Source organism: Phoca vitulina, unplaced genomic scaffold, assembly GCF_004348235.1.
Source record: "Phoca vitulina isolate PV1807 unplaced genomic scaffold, GSC_HSeal_1.0 scaffold33, whole genome shotgun sequence".
Lineage (NCBI taxonomy): Eukaryota > Metazoa > Chordata > Mammalia > Carnivora > Phocidae > Phoca > Phoca vitulina.
The window spans coordinates 12,511,571-12,537,811 of record NW_022589736.1 but is presented as its reverse complement, the minus strand read 5'-3'; the positions used below and the strand labels follow the sequence as shown (position 1 = coordinate 12,537,811).

The 26,241-nt window shown below is 41.6% G+C and overlaps 1 protein-coding gene across 2 annotated transcripts in view; it reads right to left on the bottom strand.

The window, feature by feature from the left end:
• Positions 1 to 26,241, bottom strand: part of CELF2 (CUGBP Elav-like family member 2) — an 803,688-nt gene that overhangs the window by 490,825 nt on the left and 286,622 nt on the right. Inside the window, exon 1 of one of the 2 annotated variants that reach the window (XM_032426080.1) lies at positions 11,741 to 11,761. The exons of the other annotated variant lie outside the window; for it this stretch is intronic. The gene's annotated coding sequence lies outside the window, so the exon portion shown is untranslated. Of the gene's footprint in view, positions 1 to 11,740; positions 11,762 to 26,241 lie in introns of those variants that run through there. 2 annotated transcript variants of the gene reach the window in all.

Here is a 26,241-nt window from a genome sequence, read left to right as displayed (position 1 = left end):
AAACTACATCCCTGTAGCGTCGTAACTAAATGTTGAGGGAGCTCTGGAGAGGCAAGTGGCCGATTCGAACAGGGTTATCAGGCAACGTTACACTCAGGAGCTCCAGTTAGAACAAACCTTTTAAACACCTGGTTTCCTGGGGAAGAAGGTAAGAGCATTTGAGCCGTGGGGCACTCGATAACGGTTGTGATGGTCAATAATGATGCTAAGGACGGCGGCAAAGAAAGGTCATATGCAGAGTCTCAGAAGAAGCACTAAGTGCCATGTGTAAATACCAAACTTAAACTAGGGCAACATTTTTCCAGTTTACAAAAATCTTTCACTTACCCACCAGGAAACACAATAAAATATATAAAGCTGCCGTTTCCACGGGCCTCTGACAATTCTTTCTGGCTTAGACATTTGTATCTCTATAAGAATGAAAAACTAGGGCAATGAAAAACAAAAATGGAGTTCCAAAGCCGTGGTTACCTGACGCACCTGCAACCTGGATAAGACTGCAATATCCAGCCCTGCAGGACCCGTCCTACGATTGCTAATGTCTGTACGTGTCAGCAAAGCTCATCCCTGGAACAGCTGATTTACATTATAGGCCTGGTTCAGAGATAGAACATCTGAAAACAGGTTTGTAGTTTAGGCCATCAACTCTATGGAGGGATTGGGAATAAAACAGCCTTGAAAGAAAATGAGGATCAATATAAAGAGAATTGCTTTGCCGCGAGAAAAACTTGACAGTGTAGCAGAAGGATGCATAGGACGGCTTGGAGGTGCGCCTGTGGGAGGGTGCCTCTCTGTTCTACCGCACATTGATCATATAATTTTACAGATGCGGATCCTTCAATATAATCTGGTTCTCTCTCTCATTTGACAAATGAGGAATGTATGGATGTCTGTGCAAATACTAGCTCGGCCAAATGCACTGTCTGCGGATATAAAGGATGCAAGTGGATGGGAAGATGAATCAGACAGGGACCTTCCCCATCTTCCGGGAGTTCTTCGTTCTGCTAACGGAACTAAGATGTACATAAATGTCACAGAAGAGAAAATGTGCACTTGCATTGGAGGCTCTAAGGTTTCGATTCAGTGCTATGATCACTGAGGGGAAGAAAAATCTTCCTTCCTGTTGAGAAGAGGGTGGGGTGGGGCGGCACAGAGCGAGGTTTAGTGAGAATTCTCAGCTGTAACTAGGAAGTATCAAACCTGGGTCAGGACTAGGCACAGCTGGAGACAGAGTGGTAAACAAGACAGACAACCCATGTCTGTGAATAATATGGTGTTGGGGTGGGGTAGAGATTTTTTTTTAATAGACTTGAAGAGAGAGGAGAGTGATCAGTGGATCTCTCAGGGTACCCTCTCTCTCCTTGCACAAAAGTGGAGAGGGGAGGTTAAGCAGGGGCTTTGCATGAGAACAGACAGGAAACCTATACCCAGAGTCCTCTCCTTAAGCATCCTTTACAGCATGTGATTCTAGGATTCTAACACTTTGAGCCTGAACACATGTGTGAGAGGCAGGTAAGTGGCACATTCTGCTTTCTGTTCCTAAATGATAGAATAAAAGTGGCCTGTGATTCTTCTTTATTTTGTGAAAACAGTTTCACTATGGTCTCTGACCTTTGGGAGATGTTACCTGATCAGAGGAGGAATTTTTTCCTGCATTTCTTTCTTTTTTTTTTTAAGATTTACTTATTTATTTTAGAGAGAGGTAGGGAGGGGCAGAGGGAGAGGGAGAGAGAATCTCAAGCAGATTCCGTGCTGAGTGTGGAGCCCTGTGCGGGGCTCAAGCTCACAACCCTGAGATCACAACCTGAGCCAAAACCAAGAGTTGGATGCTCAACTGACTGTCACCCAGGCGCCCCCCTGTGTTTCTCCTAACAGGGGATTCAAATGATCTGGATTTGTTGGTTTTCTACTTGATACTTTGCTAGTTCAGCCCACAAGTGAAACAGACCCATCTAGGGTTGGGGGGAAACATACTTGTCAACTGAGTATATCTCTACTGATTATTTGTGTCAATGGAGTGGAAACAACTTATGAGGGTTTTTTTTGGTTTTGTTTCAATGCTGGAATGAGACAAAAACGTGATGTCAGTAGCATCCAACCAACAGATAACAGGATTTCTCTACATTTTTATGTGATTTTATAATAACCTTTGTCATTATTAGTTATGTCATGGGCTACATTAATCATGCTTTGTGAAAAATAGTACATTATTCTCCAACATAATAAATTTAAAAGGCCCAAGTCTTGTATTCACTTTTCATAAACACACAGTTCATTCTACCTTGAGAATCATTACTGTTCTATTTTCATAGCCTACTTCCCCCCTGCTCTGCAAACCTGTTTTTTTTTTTTTTCTTTTAAGTACCCAGCAGTAACTGGGTCACAATTCTTCAGACTTCCCTAAGGGAAAAGGAAGAATGATGTGGTGCACATTTTTCCCATTTGAGACATAGTTAAGGCAACATGCTTCATCAAGTTACCAATGTACCAAAGCAAGGTGCTATGTCAGGACAGTATATGACATCCTCTTGTAAGTGCTCTGGCTCTTCAAAGTTGAGTTAGCCAAACCCAACTCCACTTTGTGGCCAATGGGAGCAACAGCACCACCACCGACGTCATAGGGCTGTTGCAAAGATTAAATGAACTTTTAAATATAAAGCACTTAGCATAATGCCTGGCACAGAGAAAGCACGAATAATTCTTATGTCACCCTCAAAGAGGACTAACCCCCGCTCTGCAGATGGCCAGCCTACCCTCAGTGGACACCAAGAGAGCTTCCACATAACCTCTCCCCACTCCAGGCATCTCCAAGAGGTCACGTCATGGAAGCTGAAGAGTATGTACACATGGCCTTCATTCAAAATTACAGAGCATGTTTTCCTCTGTGAATGTGGAATTCATCTTGGGAGATTTATCAGGCATGTGAAAGGGGAATGTCTCCTAAATGAGCTAGAGCAAAAGCAATGAGAAAGAAAGAAACGAGGCCAAACAGTTACTTAAAACATGTCAGGATCTGGTCTATTTTTTCCATCAACATGTGCTGTTCTCATTAATGGGAGTTTCTCACACACTCTGTAAGGGAGAAGGCAAAAATATATCTTGTTATACTGTTAAGACTCATCTGAACATTTAAGGGATATGATAACCCATAAACTTTCTCCAGACTATAATCGCATCTTTGTGAGGTCACATGCTCATGACCTAAGACATCTCTGACCTTTGAAATATCACTAAGGCTCTTTTAAATTTTTTTTCCCAATAATGAGGCAAGTTTACAATATGCACTTTGTCATATGAGATTTGAAAACATCTCTCTGTCAAAGCCACTTCTATTTTCTTGTGAGTCAAATCATTAGCCTAGATAATAAATGAGAGGTGGACTATGGCCAATGGCCCAAACCCAGCCCACTGCCTGTTTTTGTAAATAAAATTTTATTCCAAAACTAGGAGCTGGTTCTTTGAAAGAATTAATAAAATTGATAAACCCCTGGCCAGACTTATCAAAAAGAAAAGAGAAAGGACCCAAATAAATAAAATCATGAATGAAAGAGGAGAGATCACAACCACCACCAAAGAAATACAAACAATTATAAGAACTTATTATGAGCAACTCTATGTCAGCAAATTAGATAATCTGGAAGAAATGGATGCATTCCTAGAGATGTATCAACTATCAAAACTGAACCAGGAAGAAACAGAAAACCTGAACAGACCTATAACCACTAAGGAAATTGAAGCAGTCATCAAAAATCTCCCAAAAAAAAAGAGCCCAGGGCCAGATGGCTTCCCAGGGGAATTCTACCAAGCATTTAAAGAAGAATACCTATTCTTCTGAAACTGTTCCAAAAAATAGAAATGGAAGGAAAACTTCCAAACTCGTTTTATGAGGCCACCATTACCTTGATCCCAAAATCAAAGACCCCATCAAAAAGGAGAATTACAGACCAATATCCCTGATGAACATGGATGCAAAAATTCTCACCGAAATACTAGCCAATAGGATCCAACAGTACATTAAAAGGATTATTCACCACGACCAAGTGGGATTTATCCCTGGGCTACAAGGTTGGTTCAACATCTGCAAATCAATCAATGTGATACATTAATAAAAGAAAGAACAAGAACCATATGATCCTCTCAATAGATGCAGAAAAAGCATTTGACAAAGTACAGCACTCTTTCTTGATCAAAACTCTTCAGAGTATAGGGATAGACGGTACATACCTTAATATCATTAAAGCCATCTATGAAAAACCTACAGCGAATATCATTCTCAATGGGGAAAAACTGAGAGCTTTCCCCCTAAGGTCAGGAACACAGCAGGGATGTCCACTATCACCACTGCAATTCAACATAGTACTAGAAGTCCTAGCCACAGCAATCAGACAACAAAAAGAAATAAAAGGCATCCAAATCTGCAAAGAAGTAGTGAAACTCTCACTCTTTGCAGATGATATGATACTTTATGTGGAAAACCCAAAGACTCCACCCCAAAAGTGCTAGAACTCATACAGGAATTCAGTCAAGTGGCAGGATATAAAATCAATGCACAGACATCAGTGGCATTCCTATACACCAACAACAAGACAGAAGAAAGAGAAATTAAGGAGTCAATCCCATTTACAATTGCACCCAAAACCATAAGATACCTAGGAATAAATCTAACCAAAGAGGCAAAGGATCTGTACTCAGAAAACTAGAAAATACTCATGAAAGAAATTGAGGAAGACACAAAGAAATGGAAAAACGTTCCATGCTCATGGATTGGAAGAACAAATATCGTGAAGATGTCAATGCTACCTAGAGCAATCTACACATTCAATGCAATCTCCATCAAAATACCATCCACTTTTTTCAAAGAAATGGAACAAATAATCCTAAAATTTGTATGGAACCAGAAAAGACCCCACATAGCCAGAGGAATGTTGAAAAAGAAAAGCAAAGCTGGCAGCCTCACAATTCCGGACTTCAAGCTTTATTACAAAGCTGTCATCTTCAAGACAGTATGGTACTGGCACAAAAACAGACACATAGATCAATGGAACAGAACACAGAGCCCAGAAATGGACCCTCAACTCTATGGTCAACTAATCTTTGACATAGCTGGAAAGAATGTCCAATGGAAAAAAGATAGTCTCTTCAACAAACGGTGTTGGGAAAATTGGACAGCCACATGCAGAAGAATGAAACTGGACCATTTCCTTACACCACACACAAAAACAGACTCCAAATGGTTGAAAGACCTAAATGTGAGACAGGAGTCCATCAAAATCCTAAAGGAGAACACGGGCAGCAACCTCTTCGACCTCAGCCGCAGCAACTTCTTCCTAGAAACATCGCCAAAGGCAAAGGAAGCAAGGGCAAAAATGAACTATTGGGACTTCATCAAGATAAAAAGCTTTTGCACAGCAAAAGAAACAGTCAACAAAACCAAAAGACAACCGACAGAATGGGAGAAGATATTTGCAAATGACATATCAGATAAAGGGCTAGTATACAAGATCTATAAAGAACTTATCAAACTCAACACCCAAAGAACAAAGAATCCAATCAAGAAATGGGCAGAAGACATGAACAGACATTTTTCCAAAGAAGACATCCAAATGGCCAACAGACACATGAAAAAGTGTTCAACATCGCTTGGCATCAGGGAAATCCAAATCAAAACCTCAATGAGATACCACCTCACACCAGTCAGAATGGCTAAAATTAACAAGTCCGGAAAGAACAGATGTTGGCGGGGATGCGGAGAAAGGGGATCCCTCCTACACTGTTGGTGGGAATGCAAGCTGGTGCAACCACTCTGGAAAACAGTATGGAGGTTCCTCAAAAAGTTGAAAATAGAGCTACCATACGATCCAGCAATTGCACTACTGGGTATTTACCCCAAAGATACAAATGTAGTGATCCGAAGGGGTACGTGCACCCCGTTGTTTATAGCAGCAGTGTCCAAAATAGCCAAACTGTGGAAACAGTCAAGATGTCCATCAACAGATGAATGGATAAAAAAGATGTGGTGTATATATATAATGGAATATTATGCAGCCATCAAAAGGAATGAAATCTTGCCATTTGCAATGACGTGGATGGAACTGGAGGGTGTTATACTGAGTGAAATAAGTCAAACAGAGAAAGACATGTATCATATGACCTCACTGATATGAGGAATTCTTAATCTCAGGAAACAAACTGAGGGTTGCTGGAGTGGTAGGGGGTGGGAGGGATGGGGTGGCTAGACATTGGGGAGGGTATGTGCTATGGTGAGCGCTGTGAATTGTGTAAGACTGTTGAATCATAGACCTGTACCTCTGAAACAAATAATACATTGTATGTTAAAAAAGAAGAAGAAGATAGCAGGAGGGGAAGAATGAAGGGGGGGGGGAAATCGGAGGGGGAGACAAACCATGAGAGACTATGGACTCTGAAAAACAAACTGAGGGTTCTAGAGGGGAGGGGGGTGGGGGGATGGGTTAGCCTGGTGATGGGTATTAAAGAGGGCACGCTATGCATGGAGCACTGGGTGTTATACGCAAACAATGAATCATGGAACACTACATCAAAAACTAATGATGTAATGTATGGTGATTAACATAACATAATAAAATAGAAAAAAAAGTTTTATTCCATCACACCCAAGCTCAGTCATTTGCATATTGCCTATGGCAACTTTCACGCTACCTTGGCAGAGTTGAGTAGTTACAACAGAGGTTGTGTGACCCCCCAAACCCAAAGTATTTACCATCTTTGCCAACCCCTGGTCTAGATCATTCTCTTGTGTAGAAAGAATAAATTCTGCTTGAATAATAGGTACCTATCTGATTCTCAGAGAATTTAGAAATGTTCCATGTTATCAAATGCAGTCACACAACTGCATTTCATTAGAACAGGAATGAGAACCTGAAGATGAGATTATTCAACTGGGAGTTAGGAGTCCTTCATTCATTCCACATCACACAGCACAACCACTGTGATAAATACTGGCATCTCAGTGTGAACAAAATACATAAAGCCTTTGGCCTCGTGGAGTGTAAAATCGATGAGGGGGAGACAACCATTGACCACTTCATTCTTTCTTCATTAATTCATTCGTTATCTGTTATGTGCCAGGAAATATCTTAGTTACTGGTTATACACCAATTATCACACAAACCATCTATTGTAATGGGGGAACAGAGGGAATAAATAAGTACATATGAAAATAGCAGGTATTAGTAAGTGCTACCAAGAGAATATTAGTTGAACTACACAAAATTAAGATTTTTATTGGCCAAAAATTACTAAATACTGGCAATTGGATATAGTTCAGCCTATCAAGGAGATATGCTATCAAGTGACTTTGGGCAACTTTAAATTAGGGGGGTCAGGGAAGGCTTCATTGAGGAGATGGCATTTGAGCTAAGACTTTAATGACAAGCAGCCTCCTGCCCCGCAAACAGCTAAGGAGATTTCCAGGCCAGGAAAGAGAGTCCTTGATGCAAATATCCTAAGGCCAAATTAAGCTTGGCTTGTTTGAGGAAGAGAAAGCGGACCAGAGAGGGTGGAGGAAGATGAGCTGTGGGAAAGAGGGAGGAGGCAGCCTGGAGACATAGTTGAGGGGCTAGGTCAGATGGGGTCTTGTAGGTCAGGATGAGGATACTGGCTTTTATTTGAAGAGTAAAGGGGAGGCTTTTAAATAGGAAAGTTACATGATCTGATTTATGGATTCCGAAGTGTTCTCATTCCTCTTGTGTGGCAAATAGGCCACAAGAGCATGAATGGAAGCAGCGAAATGCTTGAGGAGGTAGTGTGGAATTCTGAGCAAAACAAAACGACAGCAAGGAACGGGGAGGAAAGTGGAGAGTCTGTGAGTGTCTGAGAGTTGAAATCAACAAGAGCTGGTGATCGTGAGGATGTAATTAAGAGGGGGAAATGAGGGATTGGGAGGATGCGTAGCTTTCGGATTTGAGTACCTGGCTGGATAGCCGCGTGATTCATAAGCCCGTGAACACCGGAAAAGAGCCAGGTCTTGGGGGAGGTTATATGCAGTTTGCAACCTTGAGTCATCTTTGGGACATACAATTGGCTTTGCTGAGGAGACGTCTGGGAGCTCTGAGGACAGGTCTGGGCTGAGCGTCTCAATTGGGAGAGGAGGGATGGGCATGGAAATGAAGGCGGTGAATAAGCCCCTCAGAAGATGGGGGAGTGGAGACAACTTGTCCTGCTGATGAGTTCTATGACCTCATTTATCACTTCATCTTCTGGGCTCAACTCTCTCATCTCTCAATGGGAGAGTTAAACTAAACTTGGGATTTTCTAGACTCTTCCACAGAAGTGATACAGGGGCTGGGCAGGGGCACCAGGGAGGCCAGGTATCCAGATCTCCGCCTGGTTAATTCCCCCCCAACTGTCAACTTTTTTCCCCCAAGAAGTATCAGTGAATATTAAATCTCATTTAATCATATGGCCAGGCTTGTTCCTTTTGTTGTCACTTCCTTTTTCCTCCTCTGTGTGCTAAGCATATTTTTTTCTTGATTTTTAGAGGATTTTGAATCTTTGAGTGAAGCTTTTGTGTTTGTGCTTTCTTGATGGTCAAGAGGGGAGTCTCCTTGGTGAAAATAGTTGGCGTGCGTTTTGGTGGAAGTGATGCCCATTGAGGCAGACCGTAATTAGAACAGCCAACACACCCTTCCCACACTTGATTTTTCCATTTGACAAAATGGACCTAGGCCGGAAGGACATCAAATATGCAGTTCTTGAGAAAGGTTTATGACCTGAACCTGGGTGCCCCCCACCAGGTCGTATGTTGAAACACTGAAATGTGACGTAAGCAGATTTAAAAATTGTGCCCTGTGATCACTTTTCAGGAGCACGAGGTGTGGCAGAACCCCAGGTATATGGCCTGGAGCAAACACCTGAAAACACTCCAGGTTATGTGGGTTTGAAAGCCTTTCCGCCGGTATATAGCAAGCATTCTGTTCATCTGTTAATCAGACAAGGGCAGCAATGGTGCCCCCTTTCTGCATTGTAACTGGGGTTCTCACACCTGGATTTTGGACATTTTACTGACATAACTCCTATCACACATAATGCCCTGTATGGCATTAGCATACACCTCTTCATTCTCCTGCTAGATTATCCCACTTATGAGGTCATGTTATATCTTTCCTCCTCCCACGTATGCTAGGCAGCCTCTTATTGCTGGCCGGCGAATGGCTCAATGAATCAGAATTAGCCAAAAGGATGCCTCATTGTACACAATTATGGAATTTAAAATGCAATCCATAAACACTAGCCCCTTTATAATCCCTTATCCCAGGAGAGGATTAAACACAGTTAAAAGCTGATAGAATAATGCTTACCAAGAAGAGGTATGGACAGAATTAACTTGGGGTACCCTAAGTGGTCAATGCAAAAATGTCGCTCTTTCTCAGGCCTTGCCAGTCCCAGTTTGTGAAGCTTTACTTATTTTAGCCACAAAGTCAACTTCAGTTATGTTAGGCACACATTGAGGGGAAAGACAACAGTATCACTGAGTTTTAAATGGGTTAAGACCTGGATCATTATCTAAAAAGGCCTTCGGAGGGCTGCATTGCCACAATTTGTAATCGGAGTCACACACATTTCTGAGCTAGGGTCCACCTTATCCACTTGCACAATACTGTTAATAAGTTAATCACCCAAAACAATGTTTTTAAAAGCACTCTTAAGAAACATTTCAATTTTAAAAGTAGGTTACTAATCCAGTTAAAGAAGCACAATAAAATTTATTTGAATAGCTACATCAAAAGAACACTTACAGAAGTACTTTTCCATTTCTTGATTAAAAATAAAATTTAAACCTACAAACAAGAAAATATCACAGACAGACCCATAAAAATGTTTGTGCCCTTTCATCTAGAAATCTTGGGAATTATTTAATGAAAGCAAAAAGCTATGTGCGTGGATCCTTCAGTAACCTTTCTCAAATGTCACCTACTTCAGGAACCCTTTCCTCATGTTCCAGATGGACACTCTGCCTCCCTGGAACCCCAGGAATCCCTTGTCCCTTTCCTGTAGCATTTCACCTGGTCTCACCTGCTTCTCAACAATGAACTTCTTGCAGCCACCATCTGCATGATAAGAACCTTTCTCATCTTTCTTAGCACCCAGAACAGTGCATCAATAACACTGGGCTGCTAGCCCATGGGAGAGTTGTATCCTATGCAGTCAGAAGTCCTTTAAGGAATCTAAATACCATGACAGGTACATGAACAATAAATACTACATCCCATTATGTTGTCCTTCAGTAAGAAAATAAAAAACCTTCTGCCCTTTTCTTACTCTTCAGAAAAGGGAAATACTACCAACACATCACTAATAGCTTAAGCATAACTTTTCAAGAAATTTGTTTCCAAGTAAATGAGTTGAAAAGACTACTTAAAACACACACGCACACGCATACACGTATATAAGCTATCAGCACAAAGATGTTCATTGTGTTGTTGTTCATACAAATCAAGGACTGGAAACAATCTAAATTTTCAATGAACAGAGTAATTTAGTAAAATAAGGTACATCAACATCACGGTGCCTCATTAGTCATTGAAATTATGGTTATGAAGAATAGGCAGAAACATGAAAATACATTTGATATTTAACTCGAGAAAGGGCAGATTATAAAATGGCACATACTATATGATGTACATGTATAGCACAAAGTTCTAGAAAACAAGATGTATGATTTAAAATAAGGAAATTAAAATGAAGATGGGCCGTTTTTTTCGTTATTTGCTCTATTATGTTGTGGGCTTTTAAAAAGAATACAATTAGACAAACACTAAGGGAGAACTCTTAAGAGGGAAATAAGTAAGGCTAATTAATACAAGATAAATGTCAGGAAAAAGAGGTCCCAGTAAGGTACACACTTCTATTCCTTCTTTGGGTCTTGGTTTGGTTCCAATGGAACCATGCTTGGGGGTAGGTATTTGGGACAACATGACATCATGTAGAACGACTTTTGATAAAAATCCCTCAATTTAACACTTTCATATTTCAAAAATTGCCCAAAGTGGTTTTTTGCTGGGAAATAGCATTTGGTGTTAAGTGAAACCTAAAATTCCTCCTGAAGCCTACCAAAGGGGCCAGCTTAGACCCAAGTGGGGGTGATGCATGAGCTCTGCCCCTTTACGCTCCTTGTGTTCTAATTTTCCTGGGCCTCTGAGAGATGAAGAGGTCAGAGTTCACCTTCTTAGGAGCAGTCCGAGAAGACCTCAGCTCATAAATTGTACTCATTCAGTTTTAGGGTCTGCTGAGCTTTTCATACGACTGGCTTTGCCAAATTAGACCTGGCCAAGAGGAGGAAAACGAACCCACGTTTCCCCCGACTCTCTCACAAGAGGAGGAGGAATACGGTTTTCTGGAAGAAGTCCGCCTTCTTCAGCCGAAGTCCCGAAGAGTCGGGCACATCCCTGCTCGCCCGGCCGGCTGAGCGCCCCGGGGACGCAGGCGCGAGCGTGGGCGCGGGGTCTGCGGGGAAGCCGGTGCGGGCCCCCCACTTCGCGAGCACGGGCCCCTCCCTGACCCCCCGCCCCCGCACCCCCTCCGGCAGACGAGGCCTCCCCGCGCCTCCGGTGCGCCTGGGCTGGGAGCGCGGGGCAGGAGGTCCGCCAGTCCCGCCGGCGGCCCGGCGCGGGCGGCTCCGACGACACCGGCTTCCCCGCGGGCGGGGAGGAACTTGGCGGCGAGTGGGACAGCCAGGGGAGAGAAAGAAAAGCAGGCCTACCTTAAAACTTTCCAGTCTCTGAGTGGCTCCAAGTCGGACATTAGGGACACCATGGTCTGGGGGCGGGAGGCGAGCGCAGGCCCGGGGTGGGGAGCGGGGCGAGGGGGAGCCGGCCTCGCGTCGGGCCGGGCGGCGGGGCGCCGGCTCTGCCCACTTCCCCGGCCGATAAGCGCTCGCGCGTCCCGGCTGCTCTCCACCCCCACATCAATCCTGCGCTATATTACTTCCCGGGCCCGGCTCATTTCTCCACACCACCTTTTAAAGCCCCTGTAATCTGCTCCAACTGATCAAATTTGACCTTTTTGTAGCCCACTTTATTCCAAGCACAGCTCTCGGTTAAATCTCTCTTTATTAACACCGTCCTCCTTGGCTTTCTTTTGGAACAAACACAGATCAAGCCTGAAGCCTCCAGACTTTACCAGCAATCATTTACAGATTACGGCAAGCTGCACGCAGCCTCCTCCTCTGGGGCACTCCTCCTGCCTCGCGGATTTTTGCTTTCATATTCCTGTCCGAAGACTGGTTAGGTTTCTTTCTTCGTGTGTGTGTGTGTGTGTGTGTGTGTGTTGGGTTCTGGGACACTCGTGTGTGTGTTTGTGTGTGTGTGTGTGTGTGTGTGTCTTGGGTTCTGGGACACTCGTGTGTGTGTGTGTGTGTGTGTGTGTGTGTGTCTTGGGTTCTGGGACACTAGCATCCGGCTTAGAGCTTCCCCTCAGAGGCTGGAATTACATGACTGTTAGGATTTGTTTTTTAAAAATAATTTGGAATCGGGCTGCTAACAAGCTAGAATTTACTGTGTGTTTTCTGGCAGTGATTTTGCTACACCGCTTTTTTTTTTCTTCTCCTTTCTTTCTTGTGTTTGTAAATAGCATGAGGGAGGGGATGTAGAATCTCTGACTGTTAAGGGAAAAGGGTGTGGGCTTTTCTCCCTCAACTTGTGTATCTTTTGTCCTTCCTTTAAAGCTGAACATCCTTTCAATGATCATCTGAAACTGTGCATAGCAGATTTTAGAAAATAAATACATATTTTGATATATATATATATATCTCAAGAGTAGGATTATTTTCCACTAGCATCTCTAGAGCATCTCCTCTCTGCTGATGTAGTTTCTTTGTGAGTGTACAGATTCCTTATTTTCATAAAGCACTTCCTCTGAAGCATGGTTTTCTGCTTTCCCCCGGTTCTAGCTAAGACTCTACAGCTGAAGCTCTTCCTCCTGTCCTAGCAGGATCTGGAGATAAAAGACCTTGAAATCATCTGGTACAGTGGGCTCCAGATAGAAAGTCTCTCAGGTCACTAAGATTCCTCTCAGAGCTGCGTGCCACATGAGCTTTACTTGATAGTCTCTCTTTATCCATCAAATTTCTCCTTTTCCTACACTTATTTTAAAAGGAATTTTCAAGATCATTACCATAAATGGAAAATCAGCTTCACTGGTCTAATAAAACAATTGACCCAGACACATAAACCAGCTAAAGGCACTGATCTAGGGCTTTTTTTTTCTCTTGGTTGAAAAGAGAGTTTAACCAATGTTAGGGGGTGTTAAGGAGACACTCACACGAACCAGGGACTTGCCCAACAAGGAAGAATAAAGATTTATTTATTTTAGCGGGGGGTGGGGGGCAGAGGGAGAGAGAATCTCCAGCAGACTCTGCCCTGAGCATGGAGCCCGAGATGGGGGGCTCCATCCCAGGACCCTGAGATCATAACCTGAGCTGAAACCAAGAGTCAGATGCTTAACCCACTGACCACCCAGCCACCCCAGGAATAGTAAAGATTTAAAGTGAACATGATACGATTCAAATTTTGTGAATACCTTACTACCTAAAATCATCAGCCAGGAGGAAGGATTCCTGTCTCTTGCTTTTAGGCAGAACCTACCAAGAAAGAAGATCTCTGTTCTTTCCAGAGTCTCTACAGGGAAAGATGTGGTGACAGCTATTGGAAGCATGCTGCTTTTATTATCAGGAAGTTTTCCTAGTCAACTCCAAATGCCCCCTCACAGCATTTTAAATCCGTTTCCCATCCCCCTTTTCTCGAAGGACTCCATCCTCAAAATATGCAGCAAACACTCAGCCAACATATGCTTGTTCTTCTACAGTCAAATATACTTTCCTTAATGGCTGGAAATGACTCTCTTCAGAAGTACAATCCTCTTTATACTGAAATTAAAAAGAAGTTTATACCTTTTACCCCAACTATTGCCTCGTTGGGGCTTCATGCTTCTTCCTGGGCTGTATTATTGTCCCACTGGGGATCTTGGGCCACAAAGTAATAATGTGGAAACATGTACATAACACTTCTAATCCCCAAGGACGTCACCAAATGTGGGTGATAATAATAACATTTGTGCAGAGTGGGCCTCCAAAGGGTTTCAAAGGCTTAGATAATTAGTAACGTGTTTCTCCCTTTAGAAAGTTAGCAAGAGAAAAACAAAAGTTTATAATGAAATAGTTTCTGTGACTGTAACGGCATCATTCTTATATCATGAACCCCCCACACCACTGAATTCAGATCTGGGGAAAGACAGGGAAGGAGGCCTTAACTCTTGGGGTTGAGGGTTAATGGGTGAAAGGGGGAGGAACTTGGCTTCTGGTCACAGGACAAAAAGACAACAGCATGCTCATAAACCATGACATAACGTTTTAAGGCATTAGTCCTTCCAAAAACTTTTTAAGGCGGTAGAAACTTTCCTCTGAAAAAAGTGCGCCAAATTCAAGTAGAGAAAGAGACAATAGCGGAAGTTTATTACTAGGTAGAAGGAACTGTTCTCATTTCTTTCAGGGTATAAACTTGTTCAGTCCTCATAACTAACTTGTTAATGAGGTGAATTACCAGAAGCACCCCCATTTTGTTAATGCAGATGAGGACATTTGGGCACACAGAAAGTAAGCAAATGGCGGGAGCTCCCAGGGCTAGTCGCCCTTTGGAGGAGGGGTGGGACCCAGAAGGTGTGCCTATGGGACCCCAGGAACAACCATTGCAGGCATGCCCCCCCCTCCAGCAGAGAGGAATATTTGGGCAGAGAGCCTCTGCTCAAGGGTAGGACTGGGGCTGGGATCAGGTTAGGGATGGGTAAGAGGGGTTGCTTAAATCTCATGCTTTCATTCCTAGGGCTCCCTAGAGAGATCCTAGCTTTCAGGACACACTTTGAAATCCACTTCCTGGAAGTACTTGGTGACGAGGGAGATGAATGATCTTTTAAAGGTCGTATTGAGTCCAAAACACACAGAATATTTTGCCCTTTGCTTTCTCAACGCTGAGGACCAAGTGTTTCCTTACATACCTCTGGAGTAAGCCCACGTTTTCTATATCGCGGATTCCTTTTCCCCTTCCTCCAAGGACTACATTCCTGATTCTGAACAGCTTCGCATCAGATGGATCCTTCCTACTAAGAGAAAGCCCATCAGAGTGATTTGCTCACTAAAGACAAACAAAAATACTGCTCGGTTCAAAACTGGGCCAACGGGGGTGCCTGGGTGGCTTAGTCGTTAAGCATCTGCCTTCGGCTCAGGTCATGATCCCAGGGTCCTGGGATCGAGTCCCGCATCAGGCTCCCTGCTCTGTGGGAAGCCTGCTTCTCCCTCTCCCACTCCCCCTGCTTGTGTTCCCTCTCTCACTGTGTCTCTCTCTGTCAAATAAATAAACAAAATCTTTAAAAAAAACAAAACAAAAAACTGGGCCAACGACTCATCTGTAAGTCAGGAAAAGCAAGAATAAAATTTCTATACATAAAACACAAAGGTTAAGGTTACTTAGCCTTGCGCAAACTCAGGCCAAAAAATATAATCTTCCTCCATGTCACAGTATGAATTACAGGATTTAATTTGATCTGTGTTCTTTTTTTCATATTTTCATAAATTTGTGCCTTTAAAAACTCAGATTACTTTGTCGTTGCTTATAATGGCTCTTCAATAGTTGGCTCTTTGGAATGCTCCCTATGTGTTAAGAAAGAATCCAATCCATAAGAAGCAATATTCATGAATTGTCGTACTATTACCAGCGCAAGACTCAACATTCTCCTGTTCATATAACTAAGGGTTTTGTGCTATCCCTGCCTCTTTCTAAGTACAGAAACCCAAACCCAAATCCAAACAGAAGCAACCCCACAGTCTGTGCCTTTTCCATCCAAAGGAAACCCCAAGCCCCATGAGCCTGTGATCTCCACAGGTATTGGGCTTAAAGTCACCTGGAAAGCACATTGAAAGGCAGAATCGCAGTAGGGAGACAACAGCAGGAGCCCAGGAATCTGCATTTCACACCAGACCCAGGACCTTGCAGAAGACCCCGAAAAATGCTGAGAAAAAGTCAGCAAGCATAAAGTTTACCAGGTCATATAGCCTCTCACATGGGCGTAGTCAATGTCACTGGAGCCAAAGCTGAAGATCTGTGGAAGCTCATCTTATATGTCAGAGTACCAGGAAGCACCTGGAGGTGTGAATTAGCCAAAGAACAAAAGAAAACAGGCCTTCTCCATCAGCGGGATGTTAGACTAACTCCTGAAGAGAGGTTTGGAAAGCAGGTATGAAGTCTCAGGAAATTTCTCTCCCACAAAATGTCTAACTTCCTGAGAGTAAAAAACTTAAAAATTAAAAAAATAATAAAAAATAAAAGCACCTTCACTAGGGAAAAAAATACACATTTTTAATGTCCTCTTTTTCATTCTCTGTTTGTCTCTTGATTCCTAAGAATATGATTATCCTAAATAATTTTTTTTCTTTTAGGAAGTCTTGCTTTACACTTATTTGTTCCTAATTCTGTTACTTCCTGATAAAGATTCTTTCCCCTTCTGTTTCTCCCAGGCTTTTTTTTTCTTATTTGCCAGCTCTTAACTTCTCCTCAAGTGGATAAGTTCCCTCTGTCCCTATAAGAAACTGAAATGACTAATTGGAAATGCATTCATTCTACTTCTGTGAAAGCAGCTTTCCTGGTCTTGTTGATGTGCTAGTGTTTTAAAGTTGGCAGATGGATCGAGCCCAGAATCTCCAGCACTTGTTCTTGACCCTGGAAATAGGATCCAGCTTTGCATGCTTTACATAGCAAACCATAGTGTGGTAATGATGATAGACAAGGGTTGCCAGATAAAACATAACACACTCTGTTAAAACTGGATTTCAGAGAAACAACGAGCAAATTTTTAGTGTGAGTATGCCCTCCCCAATAGGGCATGGGACATACTTACAATAAAAAAATTATTTGCTCCCCCCCACCACCGAATGCCAACTTTAACTATGGGCCCTGTGTTTTTATTTGCTGAATCTGATAACCCTATGCTAGATTGATTCTTAAATAAAAATAGCAAGATTACGGTGATTATTATTTTTCATTTCTGGTGGTCTATAAAGGCATCCTGATGTCATTGGGTAGGCATCAAAATGCATTTATTTAAAAGTTCTTAAAGCTTTTCTCTTGTCTTAGTTGTTATAAGCCAAACATAAAAAGCCACATTTGAGACTGCTTTTTCAACAAAGCAGAGATATGATTAAAGTATGCTGGTATCTTATTAGATATTGGATATCAATATTGGGCATTAGGAAATGCCACCCAGCCGTCTTGTCTTAAGCCTGGCTAGTTGAATGCATTTTTAATTGGTGGTAGCATTGATATGCTCAGATGGACTAAAGCTGACGTTTTATAAATTGGGCAGCATCTTTATATTTATTTTATACAGAGTGACTTGGCAGTTAACACAGCTGCTGTGTTTTGTTTTTGTACCACACATCAGCTCCTGCTGGAAGAAATCTGTACCTGAATAGTTAACCATTAATCTTCAGTTATATAAAATGTGTATTGTACATATCCTCACTTTAATGATGTCTGTAGAGACGAACTTCCAAAGATGGTCGGTTTTTCCTCTTCTTCTTTTTTTGATAAATGAATATAACTTGAATGGAATTTCAAGTGCTTCCATGTTTGGCTCACAACACCTGATGCAATGGAAAGCCTATGAACAGAGACGTGTGTTTTGTTGCTACGTCAATGGCTTGAGAATTACTATTATGGGACACTAAAAAAAAATTGCTATTATTTATTTTGTTAAAATTCTAAAGGGTCTCTAAAGAGATAGCTTCGAAACCTGCTAAGTATAGGGAAAGGCCAAACATGTTATTCAGGGTCTACGTATGTACCAAATATTTTCTACTGATGCAAAGGCCCTTCTAGCAATTGGGAAGGAATGCTTTTTTCATTTGGAACCTTAGTCAGCTGAACAGGAGGGCAAAGTGGATTCAAGCTGGGGGAGGGGAGTGTGGGGTCTTTGCCAGGCATATTTTACAAGTGAGAAAGGAAGAGAGAGGAGACTCACACCCAGCCCGCTGCTTTTCATGCCATGCAAAGGAATCAGAGGCCAAATTTGATACATACAGTGGGAATGAAAGGAAATTCAAGCTTTAACTCCTATATTGCCATGGAAGATGAGATTTTCAAAGCTGTGTAATGTCCTTCTTTGAATTCCCAGTCTGCTTTTGTTAGGATTCATGGCTTACACCAAAAGGGACAAAGGAATGCCCAGAAAAAGGATGTATTGTTCAGACAGTCCCCAGGGCCCAGGCCTGGGAATAAAACCTGCAACATGGATCTTATAATCTTGTTCTGTTTTTCTTGAAATGGCAGTTTCAGATTGCTCTGGTGTTTGTGTGCTTACAGACAGGACTCCTCATCGGTTTTTAAAAGGGAAATCTGAGTTTTTGAGACAAGGCAAGCCCAATGGCCAAGTTGCCAGTCAATGAGACAGTGTCAATTTCTGCCCCTGGGGGAGGACTGCCTGACCAGGACTATTACCCTTGAATCACTAGGAAGAAAAGATAAGCTTTGCATCATTCTCCCTGAATCAAACCCCCCTTTTTAAATTATTGAATTAATAGACATAAAATTTACTCTACATAACTGCTATGCTTGTGTGAACTCTTAACCCTAATTATTATAAACTCTGTTTACAATTTGTTACAAACAATCCACAGACCTGCACTGCTCTGCTTTTCAAACACTGAGGAGTTACTGATGCAAAGTATGCTACAACAATTCTAAAAAAAAAGAAAAATTTAGATACTTTTAAAGAGTAATTTTAGGGTCTGTATTGAATGAATAGAAACTATATCCATTTATATTGTTGAAGAAACAAAAAAAATGCACTAAACTCTTCTAGTAAAAGATTAAAAATTAAAATCAATTAACTTAATAGCCAATTGATGCCAAAGATTCCTTAAGTCACCATTTAATGAGAAATTTTAAAATCACTTATAATTACATTAATGCTCTAAAAATTGGGACTCGAGCTCAGTGAAAATAATTCTTTGTTGACTGACAAGTTTGGAAATTACTAACTGCTTATGACACAGCTCCAACTGGTTCCTCTAATTCCTATTTTATTCTTCATTAGAGAGAGGAAAACAAAACACAGCTGCCAGTTTGCCACAATTTAAGATAATCTCAATATATGAAAATCCAAGTGTACTGCCCAAAGATTATGTTTAGATTACAAAATATTGTGAAGAGTTCCTTAATATATTTAATTTCCTCTAGTGTACGTAAGCATTTCCTTAGATCACTAAACAGCTGAGACACAGTTATAGGTAGAAGGGCCTAGAAGTGAAAATTAGAGGAAAAGTGTGTTGATTTAACAAACCTATAGCACTTACTATGTACTAGACACTGTTCTAAAGTCTTCGCAAAAATTAACTCACTAAATCCTCATAACAACCTATGGGGCAGATATTATTTCTGTCTTCATTTTACAGGCATGGAAACTTTTTAGGTAAGAGAGAGGGTAAATGATCATTGTAGGGTCATAGCAGAGGCAAGATTTGAAACCCATTGGTCTGGCTTTAGAGTCACTCTCATTCTGTACATGGCGGGTATCTTGTAATTGACAATCAGAAACAAGTGTAAAGCATTTTAAAGTCAAAATGTAATTCAACTGGATGATTAAATTAATGAGCATGGTGATTTCAATAAGACTTTCCCATGAACATATCTAACTCATAGATCAAGGCAGAAAGCAGAAACCATAGGTTTGTTCTTTTTTTTTTTTAAGATTTTATTTACCTATTTGAGGAGAGAGAGAGAGCGCATGTGCACAAGCAGGGGGAGGGGCAGAGGGAGAAACAGACTCCCCACTGTTGGGGAGCCAGAGGCAGGACTCAATCCCAGGACCCTGAGATCATGACCTGAGCCCAGGACAGATGCTTAACTGACTGAGCCACCCAGGCACCCCACCATAGGTTTATTCTTAGATCTCTGAAGATGAACTGATCATCCATTACCTCCCTTTAAAAACCACTTCTCTCAGCGTCCTTTCTGAGTGAGATAACTATAGTAATATAATGACCACTTGCTTGCCTTTGTAAACATCCATCCCTAATTGGTCCTATATAGGAGGAAACAACCCCTGCTTCAACCCTCATATATGTCATTTATACATACTCTACCAGAGCAAAAATATGCATATAAAATCTCTATAAGAATCAAGAAATATAAGTTAAAATACAATGAGATACAGTGTTTTACCCATTAAATTGGTAAACATCTTTAAATGGTTATATGTAATGGTAGAATGAGGTACAATTAAATGGGCCCACTCATATATGGCTGGTGAATGTTTAAACTGTTGTCAAGAAAGCCATTTGGTAATAAGTGCCAAAAATTTTTTTTAAAAATATCCTTACTATTTGACCCAGAAATTTCACTTCTAAAGGTTTTTATTTTCGAGATTTATGCAGAAGGATATTCATTGCAATACTAATGATATTAATGACCTATTAGAGGCCACCTAAATGTCCAACAATTTAAGGTACATGAATATGTTGTAACTATGTTACAGTGTTTGTAACTACAAAATGGGATATTATGAAGCCATTAAAGCCATGCTTTGGTGGAATAACTCTGAAAACCTTTCCAAATAAGTGAAAAAATGTAGGACATAGTACGTTAAATATAACATATTATCAATATTTTGTGTTGCTACCAGGGATTGGAAACTCAACTGCCAACAGTCCACAGAGGCATCCTAGTGAGTGAAACTGGCAAGGAAGAGGTCCACTAAAATGCAACAATCTTCCTTTCTCCAGTTTTTCTGGAATATTCAGTTTTCTTTCTCTTTTACCATTATGTTTCCTCCCCCTACCACCCATCTTTCTTTTTCCCACTCTTATTGAAGACCAGACACAGAAAAATCTATCTATACTGTACACATGTGTAATTACTCGCCATGGAAATTCAGCAATATTAAGGAACAGCACACAGAGGAGTGGGAGCGGCTCGCTAGAGAGACGAGCCTCTGGGGGCAGGAGTCCTACCCAATCTATTCTTGCCGTACCAGGTGGAGCCCACAAGTTACCCCTTCATTCAAGGATGACAGAAATCTTACTTTTTTAGGTGAATTCTGATTTGTATGGTTGACTTAAGATTTTACACACACACACACACACACACACACAGAGCGAGGACCAAACAAAACACATTGAGAGACTTCAAGTTTGTGACTTCCAGTATCCACACTTACGTGCAGGAATGCAAAAACAACTGTTAAGAAACATATAAAAATACAATGACTAGCATCATTTTGGATGAAATTGGGTGCATCAGGGGTGGTACAGCTGTAGACAGCTAGCATAACTTCAATCGTTTTATTTTCTTTTACACGTTTGCTATTTCCTAAGTTCTCTCCATGTATTTCTTTTTCTCTCCATGTATTTCTTTTTATAATCAGAGATCTATGACCTCCTCTTGTATTACTGTATCTATTTAGTAATCCTTTTGGGAGATATAGAGTAGTTTAAAAAACATGCATGGCCCTATTTTGAAGTTTGTCTCCGATCTTACATTTCTAGGTATGTCCACACACCTACGTGGTTATAGATCATGTTCTTATTCATGAAATCATTACTTCTAAGCTGTCAGAAGCTTCTTTGAAAAACAAGGGTCTAAAAACTTGTCTCATTTTTTTTTTTTACTCCTATGTGGCTTACTCCTGTGATTTTCTGCTTAAATTCAGCTGCATTTTTCTTTTCTTCTTCAAATCACATCCAACCTTCTCAATTATAGCTAGGTGATGTTAAGCTATTTTCTAATCTAGTGGTGAAGACCTTTGATGGTAAGATGTTGGCAGTTCACCGGCCAAAGTGCCTTTTATTTCTTAAATGATTAGGACATTCCATAGCTGTTTGGACAGGCGTGGCTTTGGGAACAGAAAAGACAGTTTTAAGGTTTAAGTTAGCACTGCCACCTCTGACGCATGCTTCTCTGGACAGTCACCTTAACAAAAGGGGATTAAAAAAAGAAAAAGGAATGTAGCCAACAAGTACAGTACTCAGTCTAGGAAAAAAAAGAATGTAACAGGCTCAGGCGATTGAGGGTTAGGATGAAGTAACCGGTGAAAATGACAAAACCCTCTCTTTCTGTTGGACAAAGCATGCTTTTCACAAAGCTCAAAACGAATTAATTGCGGAATTATGGCTGCACACAAACGGTAAACTTTACTCACCCCGACCGCCTCCGGGTGTCTTCTGTTTAAAGGGTGAGGCTTCTTGGAAACAAGCTTGTTTGACCATTTCTCTTGTTTATAGAGCACGCATTTTACGAAAATTGGGAACACAGAGAGAAAAATCTGGATTTCATTTTTAACCAGCATTGTTTTTCTAATTTCTCTATTTTCCTGAAAGCATATTGTATTTTTTAAAGTATTAAATAAAAAGAGAAAATGAAAATTGTTCACATTATTATAGAATAAAAACAAGTGTATCCTAGCCATTAGGCTGACATTATTCGATCAGGAAATAGAGTAATTCATTCTCAAAGGAAGGCTTGATAGAATCTTTAAAATGAGGTGTGTGTGTGTGTGTGTGTGTGTGTGTGTGATATCAAACCTTAAGGGCTTTCTTTCCACTGAAGCATTAAAAAGTGAGAATTCTGATTTCTTGTTGACAATGTTTAAATGAATATGTCAATTTATAATTACAAATGCAAAGGGAAACTTTTTATAACTGAATATTTAACATATATTACAGTTATAACACAAACTACATAATGTGGTTCTTGCCCCATTTTGGCCATGCTTCTTTTCTACAAAGGAGGGATCTCAAATCACTCACCTTAAAACTTGAAAATAGTTTTCTGAGATGGTGAGTTCTCTGTGAAAATGGGGGTAGATTATTCTATGGCCTTTCCTTTAATGTCTATGTGTGTGTTTTAATAACATAATCCTTACAGGCAAATAAAGATCAAAAGGAGTGGAAGGCAAGTATTTCCTGTAGGGGCAGAGGGTGCAGAGAGGTTAAACCCACTATGTCTGTGATTTTCACTTTGCTTAATTGTAAAATGCTTCTTGTTCCTATAGCACCTTTGACCTCCATGACCCCCTGAAAATAAGGCTAGGCCATTTATTTCCTGTTAACTTGATTTCCATTCTTTGAGTTGAATCACAGAGTATAGAAAACTTGTCAGAGCAGATTGAGAAATATAGAAATATTTCAAGGGTTTCCGCTCTAACTTCCTTTTAAAAGAATTAACCTTTTACAGTTTTTTTTTTTTCTTTTTCCAGATGAATCACAAGCTGTGACTCAAGACTTCTCATCATCCAGATCTAAGTTTTATGATTGGCCAACTGTATGCCTTTGTGATGTCGTGGTGTAGGGCCATTTTTAATACCTTTTCTAAATACCCAACATGACCAGAAATCTGTAAGTAGACAGTCAAAGGAAATATTTATTCCTGATAACACTTAATATGGGCCAGGCACTTTATATACATGATCTCTTTTAATGCTCACATAAATACTATGAGGTATGGGGCGCCTGGCTGCTTCAGTCAGTGAAGCTCTTTTTTTTTTTTTTTTTTTTAAAGATTTTATTTATTTATTTGTCAGAGAGAGAGACAGACAGAACACGAGCAGGGGGAGAGGCAGGCAGAGGGAGAAGCAGGCTCCCTGCCAAGCAAGGAACCCGATGTGGGACTCGATCCCAGGACCCTGGGATCATGACCTGAGCTGAAGGCAGCCGCTTAACCGACTGAGCCACCCAGGCGTCCCCAGTCAGTGAAGCTCTTGATTTCGGCTGAGGTCATGCTCTCAGGGTCTTGAGATGGAGCCCAAGGTCAGGCTCCGCACTCAGTGGGGCATCTGTTGCCTTCCCTCTTCTTCTCCCTCTGCCCCTCCCCCCGCCCACTCATGTGGGCTCACTCTAAAAAGAAATAATTAAAATCTTTAAAAAAAAAAGACTATGAGGTATGTATTATTATCACCCCTGTTTCACAAATGGGGAAGTGCACAGCCATTAATTACATGGCGGACCACAATCCCAGCTCACGTGTGGCTGACTCCAGAACCTATGCTTTCCCAGTGGTTTTCAATCTTGGCTTGGAGCTTTCACATCTCAACGTCCAGGACATCCTCCAGATGAAATCGAAATGGAATCTCTGAGGGCGGTATCACCCAGGCATCATCAGTATTTCTAAAAACTTCCAGGTGATGCTAATGTGCAGGGTGGGTTGATACCATTGCCCTACAGGGATTTTCCCTTCCTTTCCTCCTTCCTTCCTCCCTCCATCCTTTCCTTCTTTCCTTGCTCCCTCCCTCCCTTCCTTCCTTCCCTCCCTCCCTCCCTTCCTTCCTTCCAAGAGGACGCACAAGAGCACAAGCGGTGGGGGAGGGGCAGAGGCAGAGGGAGAGACAGAATCTCAAGCAGGCTCCACGCCCAGCATGTAGCCCAACACAGGGCTCAATCTCATGACCCTGAGATCACTACCTGAACCAAAATCGAGAGTCAGACGGACTCTTAACCCACGGAGCCACCCAGGCACCCCTAGGGACTTCTTTATTGATCACCACAAAAAAACAAGGGTTGGCTGTAATTCAAACTTGAGCCACATGCATAGGGAAGTTTTATGAATCTTCATTTTATATTTGAGAGTAACCCTTCATAATGGTTTCGGCGTGCAAATACGGTGGAATTTGACTTGAAAAATTTAAAATTATATAATTAGGCACTTTCAACTTCCGCTGTAAGCATTCACGGATCCAAGCCTGACAATATGAAATCAGGCAGTGGGGGTGAGGGTACAGGGAGGACAGGTACCCACACATCAGCCTCCCATACAGGTGATGTGGGTCCACGTGTGTCCAGCTAGATATAGCAAGCCATCTAAACCCCAGAAACCTTCCCAAAGGCAGCAAGTTTGAGATCATGACCTCCCATTCTTATTTTGCTTGAGAACAACCCCTGCTGGAGACTGAAAAGATTCTTGCTCAGCACTTCAGCTAGAGGGCATTTCAGGTCTTCCAGAAATAATAATGTATTAGTTTCCTGGGGCTGCCATAACAAAATACCACAAACTGAGTAGCTTAAACAACAGACATTTATTGTCTCACAGTTCTGGAGGCTAGAAGTCTGAGATCAAAGTGTCGGCAAGGCTGGTTCCTTCTGGGGGCTGTGAGGGAGAAGCTGTTCCAGGCCTCTCTCCAGCTTCTAGTAGCCTCAGGCATTTCTTGGCTTATAGATGGCTGTCTTCTTTCTTTACGTGTCTTTGCCTCTGTGTTCAAATTCCCCCTTTTCATAAGGCCACAGTCATATTGGATTAGGGGCCCACCCTAATGACCTCATCTTCACTTGATCACCTACCAAGACCCTCTTTCCACAGGTCCTGGGTGTTAGGAACTTCAGTATCTTTCAGAGGGACACAATTCAGCCTGCAACAAATGCTGTCTGCCAATGGAAAGAAGTTATCACTAACTAGAAATTGCGAAAATCCCCAATGAGAGGAAATTTCTTAATTTTTCCGAAAGAAGATAAGAACTATACCTTAAACATGTATAGCACTTTAAAGCTTAGAAAACATATTCTTAGACACTAACTCATGACCCTCACAGAGGCCCTTTAGATTTACTAAATAAATGAAAATCAGAGAATTTGATTAAATACTTTGGGGCCACATAACTAATAAGGCTGGTGGGAGAGGTGGGGTCTATGGTTGAAGCTGTCATCCAACCCCACAATCTACTGCTGTCCCCAAATAAATTAGAGGTCCAGCCTGACTCATCACAGACCATGAAGCATGATGGCTGAGAAACCTCACATTGACTGAGCTGATGTCACAAAGAACCTGAATGGTCTGACCATGAGAAGGCAAGAGAAGGTGAAAATATTCTCCCTCATGGAGCAGAGCATTCAAGATGAGACACTGAGGGGAAAAAAGGAAACTCAATGCTTCCCATAAATACTGGTTATTGACAAGGGGAGAAGGACACTGAAGACTCGCTCTTTCAGTAAGTGGGTTCATTTTCACAAAATGCTTTCTTTGATGGAATGCTTGATTTCTTAGTGTTTCTGTGATGACTCAAGAAGAGTAGAATGTTTTATCAACCATGCATGTTGCTTCTTGAAACATGCTGAGCCCCCAGTGGAACAGTTACTCAGAGTCTATAATAACCTCAACTTAATACCCATTCACAGGGGCACCTGGGTGGCTCAGTCGTTAAGCGTCTGCTTTTGGCTCAGGTCATGATCCCAGG